Raw genomic sequence first — 8,567 nt, 5'->3', positions numbered from 1 at the left:
CGCTTTATAAGAAGCCACTATTATTATTATTATTATTAACATTAAAAAACTTACAGCGCCCTTTAATTTTTGTGTGTTTGCCTACATGTGGAGATGAAAAGGTGCAGTTAGTTTGTCGTAGTTTAAAATAAGTGGCGTATTCAGAGGGGGCCCTCAAACTTTCCCAAACATGAGACAAACTTGGGGACAATTGTTGTTAAAATGTCTGTTACGGTGATAGTGAAACAGCTCTCGCGTAACCATCTTGCAATCTGCTTTGCGAGAGACAACTGCTCTCATCACTACTGTGTTTTAATGACAAGTTCAAATAAAATATTCTCTGAAATGATGTCTTTGCCCCACCTGCCACCAGGCCCCCCTCCCTCCCCAATCTCTGGTTACACCACAAATGTTATGAACAACTTGGCTACTTTTAATATTGTTATGAATCTTGGTAGAGTTTTAGATGCTCAAAGATCGTGTATGATGTCTTTGCCCCCCACTTGCCGTCCCCCATCCCTCCCTGTCCACACCACAAACGTTGTAAACAACTTGGCTACTCAATATTATTATGAATCTTGTAAATTACTTACAGTTAGAAATCCTTTGGTAGAGTTTTAGATGCTCAAAGATCATGTAAAATGATATTTTTGCCCCCACTTGCCACCCCTCCCCCTACCTCCCCAATCTCTGTTTACACCACAAACTTTGTAAACAACTTGGCTACTCAATGTTGTTATGAATCTTGTTAATTACTCACAGTTGGAGATCCTTTGGTAGAGTTTTAGATGCTCAAAGATCGTGTAAAATGATGTCTTTGGCCTAAGATGGTGTTACTGTAAAATGATATCTTTGATCCCACTTGCCACCCCTCCCCACACCCTCCCCAATCTCTGGTTACTCCACAAACGTTGTAAACAACTTGGCTACTCAATATTGTTATGAATCTTGTAAATTACTCACAGTTAGAGATCCTTTGGTAGAGTTTTAGATGCTCAAAGATCGTGTACTTTGTACTCAAATGCTCAGGACATGTTGTTTACATATGGCAACCGTCTATGTCTAGTTCCCAGTGTCTAAGAAGTGGTAATACAGGTAGTGAAGGGTGTCTGACTATTTTTTCCTTGAATATTTACTGGGAAAATGAAGGTGAATAAGTGTTCGTTTTCATAGTTTTTTCGTTGAAAATGAGTTGTTTTTGACCCGCAATGTATGTAAACTGATTTAATTGTCTTAGAATTGGTTAAAAAAGGTACAATAATTGTAAATATCGATGTACGAAAATGCGTTAGCTGTAGTATGTATTGTTATTGTAAGTGAACCGTAGGCCTAATACGTGTATACACATTGTTAAAGCCAATTAAGATGCATTTTAAGACCGTTTTGTGAGTTAAGTTGTATATTTTGGATGAATTTTGAAGAGGAAAAGGTTTGGATTGCTGTAATGGAACGGTGTGAGCAGTGTGAAGGTGTTTAGAAGTATTTTGGGGACGTTTTAGTGATGTAAATCGTGCAAAAATTATGAGTGTGACGACTTTTTGCACTTATAAATTTTTTTTTTTTCACCGATTTTGACCAGAATTAACGAGCGTACGTTTCAAGCGATTTTAAGAAAATGATTTTCCAAAAATGCGTAAAAAATACAAGTTTTTGGTAAAAAAAAATTTTCTACCAACTTTTTTCACCAAAATTAACGAGCGTGCGTTTCAGGCGATTTTAAAATTTTGAATCACCGTTAAAAAAAAAATTAACGGTGATTTTTTTTTTTTTTTTTCCCAAAAATGAGATTTTTTTGAAAAAATCTTGCCTCCCTCTCCCCCTCTCTTCCCGGTGCCGCCTCCCCCTCTCTCTCTGGTCCCGGTGTGGTCCCCTCCTCGTGGTGCCGCCTCCGTGTTGACTCCTGCTGCTGCGTCTCCTGTCCGGGCGTCGGGTACCTATCATGTTCCTGTGGAAGAAACGTGGGTTATTTCTTTATTTCGCTTACCTCATGGTCCGTGCCGGGGCTCGAACCTCTCACCTTGTCCTCGCGAAACTGTAACCTTAACCACTAGGCCACAACGATGACTGTACAAATCATACATTTTTTGGAGTGATGAATATTACACAACCACCTATGTATAGCACTGCGTTATATATTTACGGGAATAAATAATTAAACAGCCCCCTCTGTTGGTCAAAAATTAACTAAATAGCCCCCTCTGTCGGTCAAGATTGTCCAGTGTGTAATAAAAAAACTTGTTACTGTTATAAAAAAAGAGTTTTGCCAATCCGTTATTTAAGGAGTCCAATTTAGTGTAAATAAAGTTTACCCTTTTCATAGCTTCTATAATTAAGCCCACATATTTTTACCCACCATTTTAAAATATTATAAACTTTAAAACAAAGACGCTTATTAAAAAAGAACACCTGGCACACTTTCTTTTGTTAAATTCATGCCCCCTTATTTTTTATTGGAACATATATAAAAATCAATAAAACATTGTAATTATATTAATAGACAATTTTAATACAAATTATTTGTCGAAATATCACTTTGTGACAAATAAATTACGAGATAAAACTCACAATAAACTAGTGCAGTAATATTAATAATAATAATAAACAAGACTAATAAAGCGCATTTTACAAGATACAATGGTAAGAGAGCTACAAAAAAGTAAGTTTATGAGTAAATCAATTAAACAAGGATGGCTTTATATAGAGGCCAGAGAGTTTTCTTTTAAACACTAAGGTTGAAACTCACAATAAAAGTGAAAGAAATAAAAAAATTACTCAAATTTTGACATTACAAATTAAATATCTATATTTGATTTTTAAAGTCAAAATGTAAGATATTTTTTTCCATATAATATATATTTATCCTCTTGGTAAATTGTCCTGCCTCCAAATTACAAAACTTAAATACTCGGATTTCTAATTCCAACATTACAGAAGTTTGTCCTCTAGACATTCAGTTTACTCCTAAACATTATTTTCAGCATGCAAACACATAATTGCTTAAAGATGCTATGTCAGATTTGACCCAAAATTTTTTATTTAAAATTCAATAGGTATTTTGATGGGGGTCGAGAAAGTTACAAGCTTTCATTTGAGCCATTGCTCGAAAAAGTCCGCCAGTTATTAGTAGCAGTGAAATAAAGTGCTCGAAATTACTTTTTGTCGGGATCACGTGACCAAATCTTATGTGTTTTATAAGAAACGCTTTAAATTTGTGTCATGGTTCCTGTCTATAACAGTTAAAGTTAAACTTTTTTTCGTTAGAGCGGGTGATACTCTTTGAAACACCATTCACTCAAAAAATCTATTTTTTAATGTTTGGGGCAAAAAATCTGACATAGCATCTTTAATTGTAGGGGTAACAACCCAAATCAACTATGTAGAACTTTCCAGATGTTTTTTAGACATGTTTCTTCAAAATCAGTTTGTTTTCAAACTAAATTTAAAAGGTGACCTTTTATTCCAGCAATCCTGTATCAAACCTTTAAAGGCACTGGACTGGACACTTATGGTAACTGTCAAAGACCAGTCTTCCCCCTTGGTGTATCTCAACATGCACAAATAATACACATTAAACAATCCTGTGAAAATTTGAACTCAATTGGTCGTTGAAATTGGGAGAGAATAATGAAAGAAAAAACACCCCTGTCACACGAAGTTGTGTGCTTTCAGATGCTTGATTTCGAGACCTTACGCGTGAGGTCTCAAAAGCAACTCAACTATTTTGCTGAGAAATTACTTCTTTCTCAAAAACTACGATACTTCAGAGAGAGCTGTTTCTCACGATGTTTTATGCTGACAATTATCTTGAGTAATTACCAATAGTTTCCAGTGCCTTTAAAGATAAACAAAGCATTTAACCGCATTTTTTTCTGTGTCAAGTCATGCCCATCATTCAGTTTGAATCTTGTTAAAATTTTCAACAAATAATTAGTGGTCACACTCGAGCTTAATGATAGTTCTGGTTAGGCCAAATAAAAAAAAATACCAGTTGACCGTCCCCGCCCGCATCCTTTTTTTTGGGCCGCATCCTTTTTTTTACTGTTTTTTTTTCTTCGATTTTTGTATTAAAAAAAAGTTTTTTTGTGTGTTTGAAATGCATCATTTCAAAAGGACTGGCCTAGGAGCTTTTCCCTACCATCAAAAAATCTTTTTAGTGTAATAATCCGACCCTGTAACAAGGGTCCTCATGCAACAATTTTGCATTTTTCATTGATTTGCATTGATTGTAATTTTTCCATTATTCTGGTATATAACCATAGTTCAAACATGATTATATTTTTGTTTGGCCAATCAATCCTTACTCAAAAATAGTATTATTTCCAAAAGTAGATTTCTTACTCAGCCTTGATTTCCACACCATTGACAGCATCAGCGATGCCTTGATGGTTGTCCACTCAATCAAACTTGGAGTAGTATTTACCAATGAAGATGTCACCGAGGATCCAAAGAGCGCCCAGAGGGTAGGGGTTTAGGGAAGTCCATTCTGATGAATCCACTCACGCAAACTGTCTCTCCCCTCTCGGTTTCCTAAAATGCAAGATGAGGAGAACATTAACATCCAGAAGTTGACCCAAGGGTTAAGGTCAAAGCAAAAACCAACTCTTTTCAGAGCCACTATGGGTACTCAAACAAATTGATCAAATCTCACCAACTAAATTGAAAAGAATACGAAAATGTCATCAGCTAAAAATATTAATCAACAATTTTTGGGGGTAAAAACACACACTTTCATTGAGGTAATTACAAAGTACGAGTCTAAGTAATATTTCTGGATGGGATGGATTTTTGGGGTGTAAAATCCATTCAACAGTCTAGTGGCCCCCCCCAAAAAAAAAAAAAAAAAATAAAATAAAATAAAAAATAAAATAAATAATAATAATAATAAAATAAATAAATAACAAATAAATAAAAAATCTTTCTTGGATGCAGCCACCTAGTGTCCTGAAAGTCTCCATTGGACCTACCTTCACTTTGACGAGATTGACAAGAGGTGCAGCTCCCATCAAGATTAGAAATCTATTCCTCGTCGGCTGTTGCCCAGCAAAACAGAGATCCCTGTGTCAAAGATTGCTTTGCAACAACCATTGTGCAACTTTCCTGGTGGGGAGTTTCTCTGTCCAGCAGTTAGCCCTGAAGTGGAAAGAAACATACAAACTTTGACTCAATAGGTTGCGGTAGGGGTAACGATCAGCAATAATATTACTCAGTTAAATTTAAACTAAACTAAAAAAAAACAATTCAGTCAATGTTCAAAAAAAAAAAAAGGATTTGATTGAGCCCAACAAACATAAAGTTATGTTTCCCATGCAAAAAACAGGTAGGTAACATTTGTGTCTTTCTTTCTTCAAAGTTTGGCCAAATGAAAATATAAAGACACTTTTCCAAAAACGTATAAAATTGGTAGGTAGATGGATGGGCGACATTTTCAGTTGGGCCAAAGAAAGAGGTAGCCAAGTTTCCTATGAATGCCCTAAACTTTTTATTCGTCCCTTATAAAAAAAAAAAAAAAAGGATAATTTTTAAAGGCACTGGACACTACTGGTAGCATAAAACCTTACAGTACTAACTTGGTAACGAACAATGGAGAGCTGTTGATGGTATAACCATTGTGAGAAATGGCTCCCTCTAAAGTATTACGTAGTTTGAGAAAGAGGTAATTTCTCAATAAAATATTTGAATTGAGTTTTGAGACCTCAGCCGAGGTCTCGTATTCAAGCATCTGAAAGCATACAACTTGTGCAACAAGGGTGTTTTTTTCTGTCATTAATCTATTGCAACTTCAACAACCAAATGAGTTCAATTTTCCACAGGTTTGTTATTACATGCATTTGTTGAGAAACATGTATGTAAACCAAAAGAGAATTACCAAAGATGCCCAGTGCCTTTAAATGAGATCGACTTCGTCACCATGTAAATTTTACATTGACCAAAGAGCAACTTGGAATCTGTAGTTCAGGCATGTTAACTTGGGAGATACCCCACTACTTTGAGGTTATATAAAATATTTGGTTTTCACCCATATTATATACACTGATGTGTGTAAACACTGAATACTCAGAATTTTCCCAAGTTAATAGTTCTGTGAATGTGAAAAAAATTCACAAGCTAATACTCAGGTGGGGTTCGAACCCACAACCTTTGCAATAATACCAAGATTATTATAAAAGTCATCAAATTCAAACATCTCACAGATCATGATGCAAGAGTTTTATAAGACATTTCAGCCTCTCACTATCATTCACGTCTATGTACCCAAGCTTTTACTGTCTACCTTGTACCTATGGGGGTTAGGTAAAAAGCTGAGCCTACTACTAACACACATTTGAAGTGTCTACTGCACATGACAGACTTTTCTATATGTGTGCATAATTAACTAAATCCTGCCCATTCTAATCTGTTGTCCAATCACATGAGGGTGACAACCTTGTTCCCAACAGTACCTTATGATCAGACTCTTCAATATGGACTAAACATTGTGGGGACGAGCATGTCACCTTTTGCATTTAATGCATGAGGGCACATCAAGTAGATGAGACATGTAATTGAAAACAGAACTAAATTGTTTGGCTAATCATGGAGGAAGAAATCTTCCTCCATGGGCTAATTGACTAGTTCGGGTTGGCCCCGAAAAAGAAAAAGGTCATTTGTTCCTTTAACACCAAGGCTAAGACTAGGGTAAACAGTGTAGCCTCTGTGGCCTTTGTGTTATTTCACTTCCAGGCCTATAAAAATGATATCAAGCTTACATGGTCCATCTTTCACAAGTTTAGGTTTGGTGAGTCCATTGTACTTAGTCCCTCTGAAGCATTACAAGTCAGATAAGCTCTGGATGGATCTGTACGTAGATGCTTTCCTTGATCTTGTTGAAGGCCTTAAGTGGCATGTTCTCCTTTGCACACAAATAATAAATACATTTGATCAAACCATAAATAACGGTGCTAACAGTGGAGCCAACTTGGTTATCAGGGTTTGTGACTCACAATGTTTTTATAGGGAAATAAAGTCTGAAAACTGGTCAACATCAAAAATGTTTCAAAAATATGAAAATATGTAGAAATTTTTAAAGCAACTGGGGTATTAACAGTAAAAAAGTTATGACTTATTTGCAAACAAGGCTATGAACTTTGATTATAAATACAAATGAGGCTCGATCAAAAAGGCATATTTTGTATTCAGTAAACAAATAAGGGAAGGAAACGGTTGTTATTGTACAACAATAAATACTCACAAAATGGGATTATTTTAAAATACAAGATGTAAGCAAGAAATAAGGGAAGAAAACTGTTGTTATTATTATACCACAAAAATATTCACAAAATAAATTTATTTTAAAATACAAGATTTAAACAAGAAATAAGGGAAGAAACTGTTGTTATTAATATACCACAAAAATATTCACATAATGAAGTTATTTTAAAATACAAGATTTAAGCGCGTAGTAAGGAGAGAAACTGTTGTTATTATATATACAACAAAAATATTCACAAAATAGATAATAACTAGGGAATAAAGGTTTCATTTGACCCCTCATGTGGGCACAGGGTGACCCCAATTATCACAAAAACACTTTTGGCTGATTAAAGTGCATACTTTGGGTGACCATAACTAGAAAATTAAAGGAGATACATTGAAATTGAGTGCAGATTCATGAAATTTGGCAAAAAGTAAGATGGAATACCAAATTTGAGCTCTCTACTAAGTACAATAACTAAATTATGAGCTTTCTAAGTCGGAAATTATCACAAAAATCACTTTTCGCGTCTCTTGCGAGTACAAAATGGCCGACTTGACCAAATTTCAAGAGGGTCATATCTCGATATTGACATGGAGTATGACTAGCGTGGCGATTTCAAGATTCAAACAAAACTTACTCAAAAAGACTGGTGGTCTGCCTGAAATTTACACCCATTCTCCGGTTGGCTGATCACTGTGATTTGATCTAAATTCCGATGGTGATGTTTGCATTCGCAGACGACAGACAGCAAAAGGAATAGGCCTACTGATTAAAAACAAATCTTCCCTATCACAACAAACAAGAGGCTTTTTCGTTGATGCAGAAGTCATACCAACCAGCAGTCTAGTCCCCATTCGTTTGCTATTTCGTTTGCTATTTCTTTATACTAATATCAACGTAATAGAAATTGTTTAGGTACCATACTAATTCTGTAACTTATCAACTGAGGGCGCTATATACCTTATTATCTTGGGAGGGGGGAGGGGGAGGTCAGCAGATGCAAGTGTCCGCCAGTCCGCTCCGGACACTTTTGCATATGCAATCGTGTCCGGGGCTATGCAAAACCGTCCGGCAGACATTTATGTGACTGTACATGTATGTGCGCAATGAATATTCACGTATTTTGTGATTGCAGCGAATACCCAACGGCCGACATTTCCCATGTCTTGAACGTTTCCCATGTCGCGTTCATGACATGCACTTATAGCTTGCAAAAAAACGGCGAACGTGTTCCGTCGACCAAGGGCGTTTAATTTACTGCAAGGACGGTTTTGCACGGGGGCGGACACAACTGCATTTAATGCAATTTTTTTTTTAATGTGTCCGGGCGGACACAATCGCATTAAAAATCGCA

The 8,567-nt window shown here is 35.9% G+C and overlaps 1 long non-coding RNA gene across 1 annotated transcript; it reads right to left on the bottom strand.

The window, feature by feature from the left end:
• Positions 1 to 2,504: 2,504 nt before the first annotated feature.
• On the bottom strand, positions 2,505 to 8,020 carry LOC139953556 (uncharacterized). The gene is made up of 4 exons (XR_011787997.1): positions 7,851 to 8,020; positions 6,726 to 6,868; positions 4,944 to 5,109; positions 2,505 to 4,506 (listed from the first exon to the last, which is right to left on the bottom strand). It is a non-coding gene; the product is annotated as an uncharacterized lncRNA (long non-coding RNA).
• Positions 8,021 to 8,567: the final 547 nt, after the last annotated feature.

Source organism: Asterias amurensis, chromosome 22, assembly GCF_032118995.1.
Source record: "Asterias amurensis chromosome 22, ASM3211899v1".
Classification (NCBI taxonomy): Eukaryota; Metazoa; Echinodermata; class Asteroidea; order Forcipulatida; family Asteriidae; genus Asterias; species Asterias amurensis.
This window is presented reverse-complemented; position numbering and strand designations above follow the sequence as displayed.